General features: G+C 45.9%; 1 protein-coding gene and 1 long non-coding RNA gene across 2 annotated transcripts in view; both read right to left on the bottom strand.

Annotated features, from left to right (window-relative positions):
• Nucleotides 1-21024, bottom strand: part of sdsl (serine dehydratase-like) — a 35287-nt gene that overhangs the window by 5908 nt on the left and 8355 nt on the right. The gene's annotated exons all lie outside the window — the stretch shown is intronic.
• On the bottom strand, nt 5406-7268 carry LOC134434924 (uncharacterized). Its single transcript, XR_010031961.1, has 4 exons — nt 7113-7268; nt 6821-7021; nt 6666-6736; nt 5406-6582 (listed from the first exon to the last, which is right to left on the bottom strand). It is a non-coding gene; the product is annotated as an uncharacterized LOC134434924 (long non-coding RNA).

Here is a 21024-nt window from a genome sequence, read left to right as displayed (position 1 = left end):
TGCACCGGAAGACGACGTCAAGACTGGGGGAGAAGACCCATGCGCTGGGTGAGCGACAGCGGTTGATGGGTCCTGTTCCACAACATGTGGCGGAGACCCAGATGGTGGAAGGGTACCCATAATCGGTGGAGGGTCCCGAAGCACCAGTACGAGTTGCTCCTCCTCCTGTGGCTGCTCGTCCAGAGGAGCAGCAGAATGCAAAGCCGTGGCCTCTGGCAACGGTGCGCCATAAGCCAAGGGGAACTGTGGCTTCAGCTGATCACGATGGACATTACGGGTTTTCTGCAGATTGTGTACCGGTGCGATGGTGTAAACCGCCCCGTTTTCCGTGGGTGCTCGGAGTACCTGGTACGAATCCGAGCTCCAGTGATCTTGGATCTTATGTCGGCCCCTCACACTATGGTCCCTCATGTAGACCAGCTGGCCTTCCCGTAGGGGAACCTCCTGAACCCGACAGTCATGACGGTCCTTCCGTCGATCCGCTGCAGCCACTAGCCGGTCACGAACCCCTTGAAAGGCCAATCTCAGTCTGGTTTGATGTTCGAGAATCCAGTTCTGAACTGTCCCTGGCACCGGATCGGGGACCCTACCCAAGAGGAAGTCGATAGGGAGGGTGGGTTCTCTTCCAAACATAAGAAAGTACGGAGACTCTCCTGTGGTGGGATGAGGAGTGGTGTTGTAGCAGTAAACCACCTGCGGGAGACATGATGCCCAGTCATGTTTCCGAGTGGTGGGTATGGTCCGGAGCAGGTTGTGGAGGGTCCTATTGAACCGCTCACATTGTCCGTTGCCCGCAGGGTGATACGGGGTGGTTCTGGATTTCGCAACACCGTAGAGCTCGCAAAGCTGCCGAATAAGACCATTCTCAAAAGACCTTCCTTGGTCAGAATGGATGCGACTTGGCACACCGAACCGATAAAACCACTCATGCAGTAGCACCTGCGCCACGGTTTGTGCACGTTGGTCACGGGTGGGCACAGCTTGGGTGTACTTGCTGAACACGTCGGTGATGACCAGTACGTTTTCCACCCCATTCGATGTTAGCTCCAGCTGGGTGAAATCAATTGCCACAACTTCGTTGGGCCGGGAAGCAAGGAGGTGACCCATGAAGCTGTGAGAAGCCGGACCGGAATCTTTAGCCACCTGGCATCGTTCACATTTCCGACACCATTCCTGGATGTCGGCCAGCAGACCGGGCCAGAAGCAGCGCAGCCGCACCAACTCGAAGGTGCGCTCCACTCCTTGGTGTCCGTGATCTTGATGAAGCTGCTGTAGGGTCTCTGTTTGGAGGGCAGAGGGCAAAAGAACCTGGAGGAATTCTTCTTTTCCATCTGGCCTGAAAACACGACGATATAGGACACCCTCCCGTTCTACCAGGCGAGACCAGTGCTGCACAAAGCCCATCACTCGTTTCGAAGCCACAAGTCTCTCCTTTGGCGTGGGCCGGGTACCCCGCCGCCAAAACACCAGCAAAGACCCCAACGCTGGGTCAGCTTCTTGAAGGGTCCGAATCTCCTGGGCGGACCGTTGTGGGAACACCGACATGGAGCACTGAGTCGCCGGCTCCGATGACAACGCCTGGGCCAGCTGCAAGTCAGTGGGTACAACGGAGCCCGGCAACACATATTCCCCCAAACTGGCTCCAGACATATACTGTCTGGATAGGGCGTCAGCGTTCTTATTGCTGCGGCCCGACCGGTACTTGATCTCAAAGTCGAAGGCGGCCAACTGGGCCGCCCACCGGTGTTCGGTAGCCCCCAACTTGGCGGAATGCAAGTAGCTCAAGGGGTTGTTGTCAGTAAAGACCACGCATCGCTGGCCAAGGAGGTATTCTCTGAACTTCTCAGTCATGGCCCACTTGAGCGCGAGAAATTCTAACTTCATAGAGCTATAATTACTCATGTTGCGCTCAGTGGGCCTCAGACCTCGGCTAGCATAGGCCACCGGACGTACCGCCCCATCCTGTTCCTGGGAGAGAACGGCTCCCAGGCCACAGTGGCTGGCATCGACCTCTAAAATGAAAGGCCTGGAGAAGTCGGCATAAGCCAGGACGGGTGCGGAGACCAGCCTCGCCTTCAGTGCCTCAAAGCTATCTTCGCACTGCCCTGTCCAGGCGGCCCCCAAATCCTGGCCAGCCCTCCGTTTTCCTTTCCCATTAGAGAGGTCGGCGACCAACTTGTGCAGCGGGCCGGCTAGTTTGGAGAACCCCTCCACGAACCTGCGGTAATAACCCGCGAAGCCCAAGAAGGACCTCAGCTCCGATACATGACTGGGACGCTTCCATGAGGCCACGGCGTCAATCTTTGCTGGATCAGTCGCAACACCTTCGTGGGAGATCACATGCCCAAGATAGTTCACCCGTCTTCGGAAGAAAGCACACTTTTCAAGTTTGGCCTTCAACCCCTCTGTATGAAGACGGGCCAATACTGCCTCCAAACGTTGCAGGTGCTGTTGGATGGAAGACGAAAAGACGATAATATCGTCCAAATATAGCAGGAGGGACTCGCACTGTCGATCTCCGAACATCCTCTGCATGAGGCGTTGAAAGGTACTCGGAGCATTACAGAGCCCAAAAGGCATCCTGTTCCACTCGAATAACCCGAATGGGGTACAGAATGCCGTTTTGGGCCTGTCCCGCTCCGAGACCGGGACCTGGTTATAGCCGCTAGCCAGGTCCAGGGTGGAGAACCACTGGGCCCCAGCCAGGGCATCCAGGCTCTCCTCAATCCGAGGCAATGGGAAGGAATCCTTGCGTGTTTTGCTATTAAGGAGGCGGTAGTCTACACACATGCGTAGACTCCCGTCTTTCTTCCTAGCCAAGACAATGGGCGAAGCATACGGACTACTGCTCTCGCGAATCACCTCTGATTCCAGAAGCTGATTTATATGAGCCTTGACGGCATCATAATCAGAGGGAGGGATGCGCCGGTGTCGCTGCCGAACAGGGGCTTCGTCCAGTAGAGGAATGTCATGAGAGATCAACTGCGTACATCCCAGGTCACCATCATGAGTGGAGAACACATCTTGATAACGAGTCAGCAGACCCCTGGCCTCCACCTGCTCCTGCTCTGACAGGACAGATAGATCTACTTCAGCCAGGCGGTCTACATGATCCACAGAGGCGGCTTGGGACGCCAGGGACGCCGAAACTGATGGAACCTCCGACACACCCGCAGGGAGGCTCACTATATCCGCGCTGGTGAGACACCCCAAGTTAGCACGTGGGTAAAGCAAGACATCGGTCACCCCAACGTTCACCACAGGTACCAATGTAGTGCCCTGGTTAACCTGAACTAAACAGGGTGAAGCCAGCAACCCAGCCGGCAATCCTGACTCTGATGGTTCAAACAGCGTGGTCTGTCCTGAAAGCTGTTCGGGGCATGTGCTAGCCACGAACCGCATGGTCCCACCGCTGATCCGGACCACCCGTGGACCTCGCACACGAACAGCCCCAGATTGGACTGATGGAACATGAACCGCCGCTTCATGACAGCGCTGTAAAGCCTCAACGGCAGGGCCTGGGGCCCGGGAGACGGACGGAGAACGGAACAATGCGGAACCATGTGTCTTGGTAGCAACGGCTGATCACGTTCATTCCAAGGACCCCAGGGATACCAGATGGGCCTCCGTGAGGGTCCTTCACAATCAGAATTCCACACTGTGGTACTACCTTGCTGCACAAAACGACCTCCAATTCCAAGTAGCCTACATACGGGATAGGCAGGCCATTAGCAGCCTTCAATTGTAACCAATGGCAAGACTGCAGACGCTCTGGACCCCAAGGCATGAATTGTTTTAAGAAGAAACTTTCTGCAACGGTGGACACCATGGAACCGGTGTCCAGCAGGCAGGGAACAGACACCCCACCAATGACAACATCAAGAGTCGGACATGATGACATGAGGGCAGAGACCTCACCTTGGGACGAGCCAGCAAAGGCCCCAACTGAGCTGTGGCTCGGCAGCTCAGCGGGTGTCAGTTTTCCGCCTGCTGGGAAGAAGACGGGGCCCCTCCCGAATTGGCAGGTGGCCCAGAGCTTGAGTGGGCCCGAGGCCGGAAAGGGACTCCTGGTGCAGTGCAATCTCTTTCAAAATGTCCAACTCCATGGCATCTCCTACAGATAAGAGGCCCAGTACGTGGAGGGCGACTATATACTGGCGCACGCTGTAGGGCTGTTACTGCTTGTGTTAACCGATCAAGCTGTTCTTGTTGCTTTTTAAAGAGTTCTTTCCACTCAGGATCGCTGGTTGCTGAGGGTGCCGACGGGGCTGAGGGGGAACGGCCTTGCATGCCATATTGAACCCCGTAGGCAGATGGCAAGGAAAAGCTTCGCGCCCTAGCTGCACCAGGGAGTCCCTCCTGCTCCCACTGGATGGCTTCCTTACGCGCTTCCAAGAGTGTTGCTTCAGGTTTACGCCGCGCAAATTGCTTCAACTCTCGACGAAGGCCATTGTCCAGCACGTGCTCAATGAATTGATCACGAAGCAGGACTTCAGAGTTGGGTACACCATTAGGCGCACGTCTCCGAACCTGATCCATTAAAGCCATAAGGGCTAAAGAAAATTCTTGTAACGTTTCACCCTCTTGCTGTTGCCGGGAGAAAAAGGCCTGCTGCAGTGTTACATAGGATCGGCTACAGCCATAAAGCTCTCGCAAAGCATCCAAAATTTTTGTGGAGTCTTTTCGCTCGGTGGCAGGGCGGTACTTAATCTCATCTTTTGCCTCCCCCTCTAAGTGGTCGTAAATGAAGTCGGCCTGATCGGCAAGAGGCAACCGCTTAGAGCGCATGCAAGCTTGCACTTCTTCAATCCATTCGACAATTTGGAGCCCCGTCCTGCCGTTAAACTTTGGACATTTACGGTCTCTAGGGATAACCACAACACGCTCTGCAGCTGGGGTTGCCGCTGGGGCAGCCTCTGTAGCTGGCTCCTGTGACTGTCCCGAGTCAGTGGCTGGCTGTTGAAGGCGCTCGTTATCGGCTGTCAACTGGGCAATCCGGTCTCTCAACCGTTGCATTTCTTCCTCCATCTCAGACATGCCACCAATACCAAAATAAACAATCCCCTACCTGAAAGCAGACTCAACTGGACTAATGGGAAGTTGCTGTTTCGCTGCCAACCCTACACCTGGAACCGCACCGGCCCACGCTCCTCGCTCCTGATGAAAGAGAAACAGTCAAATTAACAGCACCACCACTCAATGCACACAACACACTTACAAAACTCTGCCTTAAGAGTGCTCTCCTGCCGAAATCTACGCCAGTTGTAACAGTGGCACGTTTACAGTTAATTAAATTCAACTCAGCTCTTGCACGACTACGCCACCTAGGGTGGGGGAAGACAACCTAGGAGTGAAATTACCCCCCCAATTAGTAAACCAGGACACAGGTTCGGAGCACTCTTAGGCAAGGGTCAAGTCAGTGTTTTATTTTCTTTTCACAATGCATAAAAATGTACGGCAATGAACAAAATGGGGATTTGGCTGATCAGGCCGAAATCAAGAACAATCATGGATTCACACAAACATACAATAGTCCATAATCCATAGAGTTCTTCAGTCCATACACATTACAAATACAATAGTTAACTGGTACATAATCCGGTGAACACAACTGTGCAAATATGCAGTGGTGGTGCAAAAGGGGAAACCACAGAGGACTGTTAGAGACAGAATTGTACAAATTCCCTCTTATCCCACTGGCGAGCAGTTATGTGGAACAAAACCGCCAGTGGCCACATACACACACTACATGTACACCAGCACGGCACCTGTGCGAGAGAGGAGGGAGGCTACACTTAATCATACGAAACGCCCCAGTATGGGGGGAGACGGGGCAATGGTGTCACTCTTAAAGGGGCTAGGCTTAGGCTAACCACTAGCAGCACGGTTGAAAAGGGATAGTTAAAGACTAGGGAAAAGGCCACACAAAATAAACACACACAATAAAGTACTCACACAAAATAAAAAGAAAACACACATCTACTACTGCTACTAAGCACAGCAAAATAGTAATAGTCACCCAAGTGCACACAGCAATGGAAAAGTGAGGGAATCCACCACCCGAAGACCGGTGCGCTATGGCAACTCCATACCTATCCAGGGAGGAGAGAAGAGAGAGACACTTAATGGCGAGAATGACACGTGCTAATGTATTACACAATTTGCATACACAGTGATGACTAGATGCAACTTAACTTTCGTGTAGCAAGAGAGAGGGGAGAACTACACCGCCGTAGGTTGACGGGAGGGGGGTGTACACTTGTCTCCGGTGCCGTGCCTAGATGACAATCACACACGCACACAGACACACCGAACACACACACGCACACTCAACACACACAGGTAGTAACCAGCCCTGCGCAATGCGCCGCGAGGAGGCTGATGTCCCAAGAAATGGGCCAGAAAACAACAAACCAACACAAATGAAAAATAATTAAACCAAATGAAAGTGAGGTCACAGGAAAACTAAACAAATAAACCGTGGGCCCAAAACAGGACGAGCAGGTGGAGCCAGTTCGGAACTGGCGCAGAGTTTGATGGCAACAAAACAGCAACCTCCGAGGAGTGTAGCTAGCAATCCCCCTGTAACAGACAGGTACCCATTACTCACTAGCCTAGAGGTAATTGGTGACAGCGACAATCAAGAGAAAGAAATGAATACTTACAGCGTCAGAGAGGCACCGCTAACCCGATCATAAATCCGTGGTTCGGAACAAATCGCAATTTGGACCACACACTGAGGAAAGTGAGGGTAGATTTAGTGACTAAGGTCATCGTTACCATCGAAGCAACAACATCAACGTAGCATATGCCAGCTTACCATCCACTGACTGCAGTCAGATACACAGGGGCCAACCCCTTTGGCTACTCCAAGGCCGGCGTAAGCACCACAAATCAGGCCTGCCACAGGGCACAGATGATGGGGCGACACACCAACCAAAGAGAGGCAACACCGGTGCAGTATAGGCAGCGCGAAGTGAAAGCCAGTTCACAGCAGAGTGCGGTTCCACGCCAAAAGTGGCTAGAAGTGGAATACAGTCACAGAATTAGGTCCGTAATTCAGACAATAGGGCGATCGGACACATCATTAAGTATGAATGAGAAATGCCTACCTGAAGGTACAGAATCTACCGGATAATGATCACGGCTAGCAGCAGCTCACACGCCGGCCGGCGCTCCCAAAACAACAGCTGAGAGGAAAGAGGCCCACGTCACGTCCCAGAGCTAAATTTATCAACATAAGAGTCCCTACACTCACAGTTCAGCCAACCGCGGAAAAGGGGCCAGGAACCAATTGGAATCAGTCAGGTAGGGGGGGCACAACCCAATCTGTCACATTCGCACAGTTTCCCGGAAATTATCATCAGAATTTACAGATGTGTACATGCAATTTTGCAATCTGAACAGAACGGCAAAAGAGTATATGTCTGAGGAGGATTTGATTAAAGACCAGAAAACCTGGTATGAAACTAGGACCAAACATCTTAATGACTTTGTGGAGGATGTTGAGAGATGGTTAAAAACAGCTGCTGAGCAAGCTAAAGAAGCAAGACAATATGATGCTGAAGTAAGCCCTGCAGATAGTGCTTCGATGGTCAGTTTACCACACAAATCTCCTCATAGCAGAGCAGCTTCATTTGTGTCTTCAACTGCCTCATCTACAAGACGTAAGTACGAGGCTGAAAGAGCAGCTTTACTTGCACAAGTTAGTGCATTGAAACAAAAACAAGAAATTGACAGAGAATTGGCTCAATTGCAAGCAAGGAAAGAGGAGCTAGAATTGCAAACAGCTATTGATGCAGCGAATGCTAAAATTCAAATGCTTGGTTTACATGAGTATGATGTGCAAGAACAAGAACAAGTGAGGCCTCCTGAGCCTGAGGAGAGGAGTTCGCATGCTGAATTTGCATATCCTGAAGATGAAGAACAAGTTGAGGAAGAAGATGCAGCTTTTCCTCCACGGCGATCAGCAAGGCAGTCTCCTCAACCAAGGCTACATCACTATGTGAGTAGAAGGCAAAATGCACACAGCAATGTTTCATCTGGGGCACGCTCACACGCTGACAGTGGTGCTCATGTTGGTGGAAGACAGCATGACAACATGCAGATTAGAGACCTGCTTGGTGTTATGAAGCACCAGAATGATATCACTGAGCTACTTGTGAAACAGCAAAGATTGCAATCCTTACCATCAGTGGACATTCCTATTTTCAGTGGTGACCCAACTGAATACAGATTTTTCACTAAAGCCTTTGAGCATGGAATTGAAGACAGAACCTCCAGCAGTAAAGACCGTTTATACTTTCTGGAGCAGTATACAAGCGGCCAACCCAAAGTGCTTGTGCGAAGTTGCCAGCACATGCATCCTGACGTAGGGTACAAAGAGGCCAAAAGGCTATTGCACCACCATTATGGTAACGAATACACTATTGCTATGGCGTATGTGGAGAAGGCTTTGAAGTGGCCTGTCTTAAAGTCAGAAGACGGAGCGTCATTGAAAGAATTGGCTGTTTTCCTCACAAGCTGTCTCAATACAGTGGACGGAATTGAGTTTAAAGAAGAAATGGACAGTCCAACTAACATGCGTGCAATTATTGCAAAACTCCCTTTCAGGTTCAGAGAAAGATGGAGGGGATTCGCGTGTGACATACAAGAAAGGACCAATTACAGAGCCAGGTTTGAAGATTTGGTGTACTTTGTGGAGAGACAGGCACGAATAGCTACTGATCCATTATTCGGCAACATCCAAGATCCTGTGAGTTCAAAAGACAAAGGCATAGCTAAACCTGGCAACCCACAAAGGCCCAAAGAGAAGAAAAGCACATTCGCAACAAGTGCTGAGCCTGTGACTGATGCTAAACACTCAACAAGCAAGGCAAGTTTGAGTTCCTCCAATGATAAATGTCTTTTCTGTCAGAAAGAACACAAGCTAGAATCTTGTAAGGCAATTGTGCAGAAACCTCACAAAGAGAGGCTGGAATTTTTGAGGTCCAAGGGCTTATGCTTTGGTTGCCTGTCATCTGGGCATCTGAGTAAAAGTTGTGAACAGAGAATGGCATGCAAGAAGTGTTCATTGAAACATCCGACCATTCTGCACATAGCCAGCAAGCCTACTGGCCAAACCGAGAATAACAAGACGGCGACTGACAGCAGTCCACCATCATTGGATAAGGAAACTTGTGTTTGCACTGGGGCCGGAGATGCAAAATGTGCACTAGCTGTGGTTCCAGTGAAAGTTAAGTGTGCGAAAGGAACACGTGTTGTGCAGACCTACGCATTTTTAGATTCAGGCAGTTCAGCTTGTTTCTGTTCTGAAGACTTGATGCGTGAACTCAATGTGACTGGAAGAAAGACTAACATCTTGCTTCGCACAATGGGACAAGAAAGACCTGTTAGCACACATGTTGTCACAGGATTGGAGATTTGCGGATTGGAAGGCGATTCCTATGTGTCACTTCCCCAGGTGTATTCACAAAAGGAAATCCCTGTCAAGGATGACTGCATTCCGAGACAAGAAGATGTGGATAAATGGCCACACCTGAAGGAAGTCCATGTCCAGGAGATTGAGGCTGGTGTAGGATTATTAATAGGAACCAATGCGCCGAAGGCTTTGGAGCCATGGAAGGTTGTTAATAGCACAGGTACTGGACCTTTTGCTATGAAAAGCATCCTTGGATGGATTATTCTTGGTCCTTTGCAGAAGGAAAACCATAAGGAGAAGGAGGAGGACTGGCCAGAAGTATCAGTGAATAGAATTTCTGTGGCATGTCTTGATGATCTCATTCATCGCCAAATGAAGCTTGACTTTCCTGAAGCTCAGCAAGCAGAGAAAATGGAAATGTCTGTAGAAGACAGACGATTCATGGATTCAGTGTCTAAGTCAGTACAATTGGTCGACGGACACTTCAGCATTGGCCTTCCCCTGAAAGCGGTGGATGCCAAGTTTCCGAACAACCGCATGATGGCTGTGCACAGGGCAGAGCACCTGCGAAGGAAATTCATGAGGAATGAGCAGTTCTGTCAGGATTACGTCAAGTTCATGAGCAACATGCTTGAGAAGGGCCACGCAGAGAAGATTCCCGAAGACGAGGTTCACAACAAGGAAGATGAAGCAAGGACGTGGTACATCCCACATCACGGGGTCTACCACCCTACCAAGCATAAGATCAGGGTAGTCTTCGATTGTGCAGCCAAGTTCCAAGGAGTTTCTCTGAACTCACAGCTACTCCAAGGGCCAGACCTAACCAACTCCTTGATTGGTGTCTTGATGAGGTTCAGGCAAGAACCAGTAGCCTTCATGTCTGATATAGAAGGCATGTTCCATCAGGTACGGGTCCCTGCCAAAGATGTGAACCTGTTGAGATTCCTGTGGTGGCCAAAGGGGGACCACAGACAAGAATTGGAGGAACACAGGATGGTTGTGCACTTATTTGGAGCTACCTCATCCCCAAGTTGTGCCAACTATGCACTCAGGCAGTGTGCTGAGCGCTTCCAAGATGAGTTCAGTGCAGAGGCGTCCAAGACAGTGATGCAACACTTCTATGTCGACGACTGCCTCCGTTCAGTTGCATCTGAAGACGAAGCAGTGGCACTGATACAGGAAGTAAGAGCTCTGTGTGCAATGGGCGGATTTAGAGTGACCAAGTGGACCTCTAATAGTCGCAAAGTCCTGGCATCAGTTCCAGAAGAGGAAAGGGCCTCAGGTGTCCAAAATTTGGATTTGGACAAAGACTCGCTTCCTCTAGAAAGAGCTCTAGGAGTCCAATGGTGCATTGAATCGGATGCCTTGAAGTTCAAAGTCACCATTCAGCCGAAGATGCTCACAAGACGAGGTTTGTTGTCTATGGTTAGTTCCATCTACGACCCTCTAGGGATTCTGTCTCCCATAATCCTCCCAGTGAAAGGTATACTGCAAGAATTGTGTGTGAGGAAACATGGATGGGATGATGACATGCCAGAACCCCTAGTGAAGCAGTGGGAACAATGGATAACTCACCTGCACAAGTTGTCAGAGCTGGAAGTGAGGAGATGTGTTAAGACACATGACTTTGGAGCAGCAACAGAAGCCAGACTGCATCACTTCTCCGATGCAAGTGAGCGAGGTTATGGCACTTGTACTTACCTGGTCCTGAAAAATGAGAAGCATGAAGAACAGTGTTCTTTTATAATGGGAAAGGCAAGAGTTGCGCCTCTAAAACCAGTCACGATACCCAGGCTGGAGCTCACTGCAGCGACTGTAGCTGCGAAGATGGACAGCATGATACGAGCTGAGCTGGATATCGACTTGGAGGAATCTGTATTCTGGACAGATAGTACCACAGTCCTTAGGTACATCCAGAACGAATCAGCAAGGTTTCGTACGTTTGTTGCAAACCGGATTACAACAATCAGAGAACGGTCCAAAGTAAGCCAATGGAGATATGTGGAATCCTTCAACAATCCAGCGGACCATGCCTCCAGAGGTTGCACAGTGGAAGCGTTCCTGAAGGCCAATACCTGGTTATCGGGGCCGGAATTCTTGCTGCGACCTGAGGACACATGGCCTACCTTTCCAGACAGCTTCAACCAGTCTCTGGTGAAGGATCCTGAAGTGAAGGAAGCTGCAGTGTTCATCATGGTCATTAACAACGCAGAGGACGTAGTCCTAAAGTTCATCAATCATTATTCCGATTGGCATCGTCTGAAGCGAGCGGTTGCGTGGATGATCAAGCTGAAGAACACCTTGAAGCTTCTAAGTCAAAAACGAAAGGAATTTGCATCAAGTCATGGTCTTGCAAAGGGTAAGAATGTGGAAAGAAGGATGGCTGTACTGAAGGCTTCTTTGAGTGTCAGTCCTCTGTCCTTGGATGACATCTTGGAGGCTGAGTCAGAGATTATACGAATCAGCCAGCAGCGTGCATTCCCTAAAGAGATAGCTGCATTGGAAAAAGAGAAAATGGTCTCAAAGAGCAGCTCCCTCTACAGGTTGTCACCTGTCCTGCAGGACGACATCATGAGAGTGGGTGGCAGACTGAAGAGATCCAGTATGCCTGAAGAGTCAAAGTACCCGGCTATCTTGTCAAGGCATATGCACATTACAACGCTTATCCTAAGAGCAGTGCATAAGGAAGTTGGACACAGCGGTCGCAATTACGTGCTGTCAAAGCTGAGGGAGAAGTATTGGCTTCCTAGGCCTCACACCATCATTAGGAACATGCTATCTAAGTGTGTCATCTGTAAACGCCAGCACGGAACTGCAATCAGTCAGATTATGGCTGACCTTCCAAAAGACAGAGTCTTACCTGACGAGCCGCCATTTACTAATGTCGGTGTTGATTATTTTGGCCCATTCGAAATCAAGAGAGGCCGCACCACTTTGAAGAGATACGGAGTGCTTTTTACGTGTCTTGCAGTAAGAGCAGTTCATCTCGAGGTTGCAAGTTCGCTTGATACAGACTCCTGTATTCATGCCCTACGAAGATTTGTTGCTAGAAGGGGTCAAGTCAAAGTGATCAGATCGGACAACGGCACAAACTTCATCGGTGCAGAACGTGAGCTGCGACAGGCAGTACAGGAGTTGAACAAAGAACAGATCGAAGCTGAAATGGCACAAAGGAACATCAAGTGGATCTTTAACCCCCCAACAGGCTCCCATCATGGCGGGGCATGGGAACGCCAGATAAGATCGGTGCGGAAGATTCTGAACTCTGTCGTGAGGCAGCAGACTTTGGATGAGGAGGGTCTGCAAACACTTATGTGCGAGGTTGAGGCCGTCATCAACAGCCGCCCTCTCACTAAAGTGTCGGATGATCCCAATGACTTGGAGGCAATTACCCCAAACCATCTTCTTTTGATGAAGACTAAACCTGTCATACCTCCAGGTATTTTCAATGCCAATGATACCTACTCCAGACGCAGATGGCGCCAAGTCCAGTATATGGCAGAGTTATTTTGGAAACGCTGGACCAAGGAGTATTTGCCAGACCTGCAGCAAAGGCAAAAGTGGCTGCAACCAAGGCGTAATGTTGCAGTCGGTGACATTGTGCTTCTGATTGATGATTCAGCTCCCAGAAGTTCCTGGATCATGGGTCGAGTCGTCGAGACCATCCCGGACAGTGAGGGAATAGTTCGTCAAGTTCGACTGAAGACCAGCACGAATCTTCTCCTGAGACCAGTCTCTAAGCTTTGTCTCCTACTGGAAGCTGATGTGTAGCATATTGTGTGCTGCATGGGACAGTGGTAAAGACTGTCTCCACCGGTGAGTTAAGTGCTAGTAACCTCTGACTCCACGTCGTTCTAGTGCATGAAAGTATATTGGACATTAATAGAGACTGAACTTTGAACATTCCTTTTTGAAAAATAATCAAAAGAGTTCCAGACAAGAAAAGAAGAAGACGTTGGCTGTTTATGTAAAATTATTTACTGCTATTTAATATTCAGGACTTATTTAGTTTTGTGTTTATGGTAATTGTTTGTTAGTTACAAGACAATTAGGGGCCGGATATGTAAGTGCCAGAATTAATGTCAGAGTAATTGTATTAGAAATGTGTATTACCACTTGTTGCCTCTAGGTGGCAATAGCGATTTGATATTTGGATCATTTCTGTGTTTGACGGTCATTCACATTAGGGACATTTAGGAGAGAAGACATGCGGTTTCTAGGTGATGGAGCTTTACCTTTTCTGACCGCAGTTTTAGGGTTTAGGAATTAGAAACATGAAGATAAGTAACTAGTCTAAGTTTATAAGTATTTGACATCGTTTTTGTACAGTTTTATTTTGCCCTTTTGAAGAAATAAATCTTTTAAGTTTGGAATCCTAAAACGCGAGTTTGGAATGTGACTTCACCCGACCGTGTGCCTCTACAATCACAATTCAATGAGTTTTGAGAAAGAGTACTGCTGTCTATGATCCCAAGAACACCCTCCTCACCATCATGCATGAAAGTGTTATCATTATGGTTTGAGGGTGTTTGTCTGGCCAAGGCACAGGACAACTTCACATCGTCAACGAATGGATGGAGGGAGACATGTAATGTGCAATCCTGAGTGCAAACGTCCTTCCCTCCACCACTACACTGAAGGGTGGGCCATTTTCGGATCTCCCAACATGACAATAATACACAACATACAGTCAAAGCAACGAAGGAGTGGCTCAATAAGAAGCATTAAAGTCGTGAAGTGGCCTAGACAGTCTCCAAATATTAACCCTATAGTAATTCTATGGAGAGAACTGAACCTCCCATTTACCAAGCTACAGCCACAAACTATTAATGTTTTAGAGATAATGTGCAAAGAAAAATGGGCAAAAATATTTTCTACTATATGCACAAACATTGTCATCAACTAAAAGAAGCATTTGGGACTTCCGGCAATGGCTGCCACGCGTATGGCTGTGTAGTTGGTGAGCTCCGCAAGCTAACAGTTTAAAATCCGCTTAAACTCGATGGAGATGGTGTAAAAATCTAAGTTTTTATGGTGTTTAGAGGCGGACAATGAGTGGAACACACAAACCCAAAAAGAATCTGAGTAGAATTAAAGTAAACCCAGGACAAGCTAAGTCGAATTCCAGCATGCTAGATGACGACCCGGACTCCATCACCACACTTCGGACTACCATGGAAGGAATCGGCAAACAGATCCAGGCTCTCCAAACTGACCTGAAAGCCGACCTACGAGCGTTTAAGGACGAGATTACAACGCAGATGAAACGTGAGGTATCTGAGCTGAGAGCCGACATTGACCAAAAATTTGCGACCGTCTCCACTGAAATACAAGAGCAAGGCGAGAGGATCAACGCCAATCATGCTAGAACAGAAGAGGTGGAAGCATGGTCTGAAGAGGCTAATGCTGTATTCTTAGAATTACTGCGAGAACAACGGCGAATGGCTGAGAAATTGGATGACTTGGAGTCAAGGTCGAGACGAAATAACCTGAGAATATACGGCATTCCAGAGGATACAGAGAAAGCAGGACAAATGATTGAATTTCTGAACGAGTGGCTAAGTTCTGAACTTTCACTTTCTGATCTCCAAATACAAAGAGCGCACAGAGCAAAACCGAAACCAGATAAAGCTCCGCGCTCAGTGATCGTCAATTTCCTACAGTTCAGCACGAAGGAGTTTTTGTCCAAAGCTTGGGGAAAGAAGGACATTAACATAGGAGACAGTCGAGTGTACTTCGATCATGATTACAGTGCTGGTGTACTGCAGCAGCGCAAGGATTACGTGCACGTGAAAGCAGCTCTCAAAGCCCAGGACATTCGTTTCCAGACGCCGTACACGAAGATGCACATACACTGGGCCAGTGGAAAGAAAACCTACAACAGCGCGCACGAGGCGGCGGATGAGCTACGTCGGAGAGGCATAGAGATCGACTCCACACCGAAGGAACCAACAGGCAACTCCCTACTAGAGCGTCTAAGATCTACAGCCCTCTCCTCCTGGCGTCGAGTTGAAGGCAGAAGTGCAGCGGACGCAAGCAAGCGTGCAAGAAAAAAACTTCAAGAGTTTCAGCACAACACCAGTGAGGGAGAAGATGCACGCAGAGGGACTGAATAACGGTGATTGGAAATAAGACTCAAAAGGGTATGATTCATAGTTTATTATGGGGTTTAACTAAAGGGTAAATTAAATATAGGCCTAATGGGTTGAGGTTTTTTTTTCTCTTTTTGGACTGTTTGCTTGGGGAAGATAATTAATATCTTCACTAGTATGAGTAAGTCGCTCCCTAGTGGATGGACTCTCAATGCTGGACGGGGGCCCTTTCCCTGTGACAGGTTTTTTCCCCCAACACAAAAGAGGTGTCGGCTTATAATAAGAGATGTCGACATCTTTTCTTGGAAGTCACAATTAGCATTTAATAAGCAATATTTTCTTTATTTGTTTTGTAAATGTTCATACAATGTTCATGTTTGTTCAACTGTTGGCCTAAGGGGATGTATAAGAAAGAATAGTGTAATTTTCTATGATGAACACAACACCTGAAGAATTGAGGTTCATATCCTTAAATGTAAATGGTCTAGGAAACCCAGTCAAACGAGCTAAGGTAATGAGAAAACTGAAAAAAGAAAGGCTTCAAATATGTTTTCTACAGGAAACCCACTTGTCAAAAATTGAACATGAGAAACTGAAAAGGTTTGGATTTAGAAAAACATATTATAATTCTTATTCTAATACACGCCAGAGGGGCGTAGCAATCTTGATATCAAACTCACTCACATTTGAATGCATTAAGGAAATAAAGGATAAGGAGGGGCGGTATATTATAGTCAAGGGGAGAATTGAACAGACCATAGTAACACTGGTAAATGTATATGCACCACCAGAAGCAGATAGGGAATGCTTTAAATCTTTGTTTGATACTATAGCATTAGAAACTGAAGGAATATGCATCGCTGGAGGGGACTACAATGCAATTCTCAACTATGGTCTTGACACAACAAGTAAGAAAAGAAGTAAAACACACATCTCAAAGCTGATCAATACAATAGAGGAAATGGGTTTTTTTGATGTCTGGAGGGATTTACACCCCCTAGAAAAGGATTATAGTCACTACTCAGCAACACATTCTGTTTACTCCAGAATAGACTACTTTTTCATGCAAAAAGAAGACAGAGATAGAGTAAAAAAATGTGAAATAGGTGTGACTGATGTATCTGACCACAGTGCATTATACTTAACCATTTGCTTACAAGTTAGAAGAAGAGACACTTTGTGGCGACTTAATATAGGAATATTAAATAATGAGGCCATAATCAATCAAATCCAAACAGAAATAGAAAATTACCTTCAAGATAATGACAATGGGGAAACAGATCCAATAATGCTTTGGGATGCCCTTAAGGCAGTGCTACGAGGAAAGCTGATTGCAATCACTAGTAGCCTTAAGAAAGCAAGAATGGCATATTACCAGTACCTTCTTACAGAACTGAAGACGACAGAAATAAGCCACAAATTACAACCAAACGATGAAAACCAACAAAAGCTGAAAGAAACCAGAAATAAAATAGGTGAACTCTTACAGCAAGAAGTAGAGGCAAAAGCACGATATTTGAAACAGTCATACTACGAAGTAGGCCCAAAAGCAGCTAAATTACTGGCAAGAAAGCTGCGCAAGCAGCAAGCAGAAAGAGTGATTCACAAGATAAAAGACCCCATTTCAAATCAGCTTAAATATGAATCAAAAGAGATTGAAAAAGTATTCAGGAATTATTATGTGGATCTCTATTCACAGAAAAGAGCTATTAATGAAAAAGAAATAAAAGCCTTTTTGGACAAACTGGATCTACCATCTATAGGTGAGAGTCAAAATAGAACGCTAGTCTCAGAGATAACTACTGATGAAATTACAAATGCAATAGGACACCTAAAGACATCAAAGTCACCAGGTAGTGATGGTTTTCCCGCCGAGTGGTATAAGAAATTTAAAAAAGTCTTATCCCCTGTTCTTCTCACTACATTCAATTGGATTTTACAAGAAAATTTTATACCTCCATCATGGAAGGAAGCAATTATTACTGTGCTCCCTAAAGCTCAAAAGAATACAGAATTATGTGAGAATTATAGGCCAATATCAATTCTTAATATTGACTATAAATTATATACCTCCATATTAGCACAAAGGTTACAAACCTTTGTACCAGACATAATAGATGAAGACCAAACAGGCTTTGTTAGGGGGCGCCAAACCCAAGACAATATTAGAAGAACACTGCTTATAATAAATAGAATTAACAAATATATAAATCACCATTAGCATTGATTAGCTTGGATGCTATGAAAGCCTTTGACTTAGTAATCTGGGACTTCCTGTATATGACCTTGGAGAAATTTGGATTTAAAAAGAAAAGCATACAATGTATCAAAGCTATTTACAATGAACCCTCAGCTAGAATAAAAATTAATGGCTCCCTGTCAAGTAAATTTACACTGGAGAGAGGGACTAGACAGGGCTGCTGTTTAAGCCCCACCCTATTCGCCATTTACATAGAACCCTTAGCCCAAATGATTAGGGAAGACATACTATTGAGTGGAGTGGAAATGAATCATAAAAAACATGTGATTAGTCTCTTTGCTGATGACGTTTTAATATATTTGAAAGATCCTGTCAGTCACTTTGGTAGGCTGTTACAGATCCTGGAAAGATTTGGTGACTGCTCTGGGTACAGACTTAATATGTCAAAGACACAGACCCTTCTGTTTCACACCACTCCCTCACCTGAACTCAAAGAACATAAACTAAATTGGGAAGCCAACTCGATCAAGTATCTTGGAGTAAATATTACTAAAAATCCCTCTGATTTATATAAAAATAACTATGATGAGGTCAATAATATGATAAGGTCAGATATGGAACGTTGGTCCACTTACCCTATGGACCTAACCGACAGGATCAATGTAGTTAAGATGAATATCCAACCCAGGCTATTATACCTATATCAATCACTTCCAATACAAATTCCACAAACACAGTTTACTAAGTGGGACAAATTAATATCTAGATTTATTTGGGAGGGCAAAAGACCTAGAGTGCGCTTTACCACTCTTCAATTACCCAAGTTCAGGGGGGGACTGGCACTTCCAAACTTAAGAGAGTATTTTACTGCAGCTCAAATCCGTCCACTATTGAATTTGTGCTGTACTAACTTTGTTGCTCATTGGAAAGATATAGAAACAAATAGTTACACATGCCCTATTCAAACGTTTATTGGTGAGAGGGCGCTCCCCCTCCAAGTTAGGCAAGAGATGGATCCAATAACATTGTTTACTTTAGATACATGGCACTCTGTTGTAAAACGCTTAAAGTTTGATGATGGGCTAGGCCTTTTAAAATGGATTGCACATGACAAGAAATTTACTCCAGGATCCATTGACACAACGTACAAATACTGGATAGACAAAGGTATAACTGCAATGTGTACCATTACAAAGGAGGGGAATATGGTTAGCTTTCAAGAAATGAAAGACGTATTTGGTTTAGCAAATGCAGACCTATTTAGGTATCTGCAAGTGAGGGACTACTACCTAAAAGAGATTAAAAAAGATGAGGTGCATCCCCTCATTAACATGTTTGTAACATCTTACCAGCGATTTACCCCCAAAGCAATCTCAAAACTATATCTATGTATATTGGGAAGTGGGAAGCACTCCACAATATACGTCAAATCTAAATGGGAAAAAGAATTGGAGGAGGAAATTCTAGATGAGACCTGGTTTGATATGTGGAAAAATCATCAAACCACAACACAATCACATAAATGGAGGGAATTTGCTTGGAAAAATCAGATCCGCTTTTTTATCACTCCCCAAATAACAAGCAAACAGACCTCGCAGCAACTACAATGCTGGAGAAAATGCGGAGAAATGGCACCACATCACACACACATTTTTTGGAGTTGCAAGACACTAGAACCATTTTGGTGTCAAGTACATGAGGTCTTGTGTGGGGTTTTGGGTTACAATGTCCCTTTTACTTGCAAGATTCTTTATCTTGGGCACTTGGAAGAATCTGTATCTTTTGAAGACCAATATTTGGTTAAAATACTTCTCATTGCAAGCAAAAAGTCCATTACAAAAAACTGGTTGAAACCGGACACACCAAGTAAAGGGCAATGGGTTTCTATAATTAAAGAAATTCAAGGGATGGAAAAGATGACATACAAATTGAAACTGAAAGAAGAGTTGTATGAAAGAAACTGGGTGAAATGGATACATTATACAGAAATGTGAACGCAATGTAATTTTTATACTTCATACCATAGTTACTAAACACCCCGTTGTTAAATAGGCCCTTCCTTAATGTTCTTGTTTTTTTTTTTGTTTGTTAACTTATTTTTGTTTAAAAAATCATCTGTTTAACTTTAATATAATATATTTGAATATATACATGTACATAGATTAAGTATATTAAGCTACCCATTGTATGAAGAATAAGCATGTATGTAAAGGTTTTTTTTGTTTGAAGTGGAACGTCAATAAAAATAAAGTTTAAAAAAAAAAAAGAAGCATTTGACCTCAGTGCTAGACAACTAGGACTTTGCCACAAAGCACTTTATCTTCTTTAGCTAGAGGGGTCAAATACTTATTTGCCTAAATTAAATACAAATAAATTAAAATATATTATTTTAAGTTATTCTCTGGAATTTCTTTTTGATATTCTGTCTCTCCATGTTTGAATACATATTATCAAAAATTTATAGACTGATCATGTCTTTATTAGTGGGCAAACCGGCAAAATCAGCAAGGGATCAAATACATGTTGGACTCATTGTACATGCCAACATAGAAATATATACAGTTGAGGACGATATTATTAGCCCCCCTCCTGAAATTAGACATTTCTCTTGATTTCTCAGTAAGAATGACCATTATTAACCGTTTCTGTTATTCTGGAAACAATAATTTCTTCACTGCAAAGTGTTCTAGCTGGTCCAAATCGCATGGATGCTGAGCATAGACATTAACCACAGACTCTCAGTGGGATTGAGGACTGGACTATGAGCGGGTGATTCCAATATCATGGTTTTAGTGTCCTTGAAGAACCTCTGAACTAATCTAAATGTATGCTTTGGGTTACAATGTTGTTGGAAGACCCAGCAATCCAGATTCAGACCCAGACTCCCTGTGTCTGAGGCTGAATAACAGACTAAACACCACTGTGTGTAACTGTAGAAACTGCTTGGCCTCATTAGACCAAAGAAGCATTGGGCACCTAGATGATTGTTATTGACCTGGCCTCACCTGGAGTTTTTTCCCCCACCAAGAAAGACAGTTGTTAGGGCTTGTCATCATATTGGGCTTTGGGGCCATCATCACAGAAGAACCCCTTTACTAAAGGCAGTGCATATCAGAGTGTTATTGAGCTTTGCCTGTGAACATTTGAAAGTCAAAAATGAGTTTTGAACATCTCTGCTTTCATCTGATGATATTCAATTGCACCTGCTTTGATGCATGAATTCTGTTTCTGTCAGGTGAAGAAAGGGATAGGCCTTGAATCGTTATAAGATGGTTTCCACAATTAAACATGGTGGTGGATGCATCATTCTG

Source organism: Engraulis encrasicolus, chromosome 19, assembly GCF_034702125.1.
Source record: "Engraulis encrasicolus isolate BLACKSEA-1 chromosome 19, IST_EnEncr_1.0, whole genome shotgun sequence".
In the NCBI taxonomy this organism is placed as follows: domain Eukaryota; kingdom Metazoa; phylum Chordata; class Actinopteri; order Clupeiformes; family Engraulidae; genus Engraulis; species Engraulis encrasicolus.
This window is presented reverse-complemented; position numbering and strand designations above follow the sequence as displayed.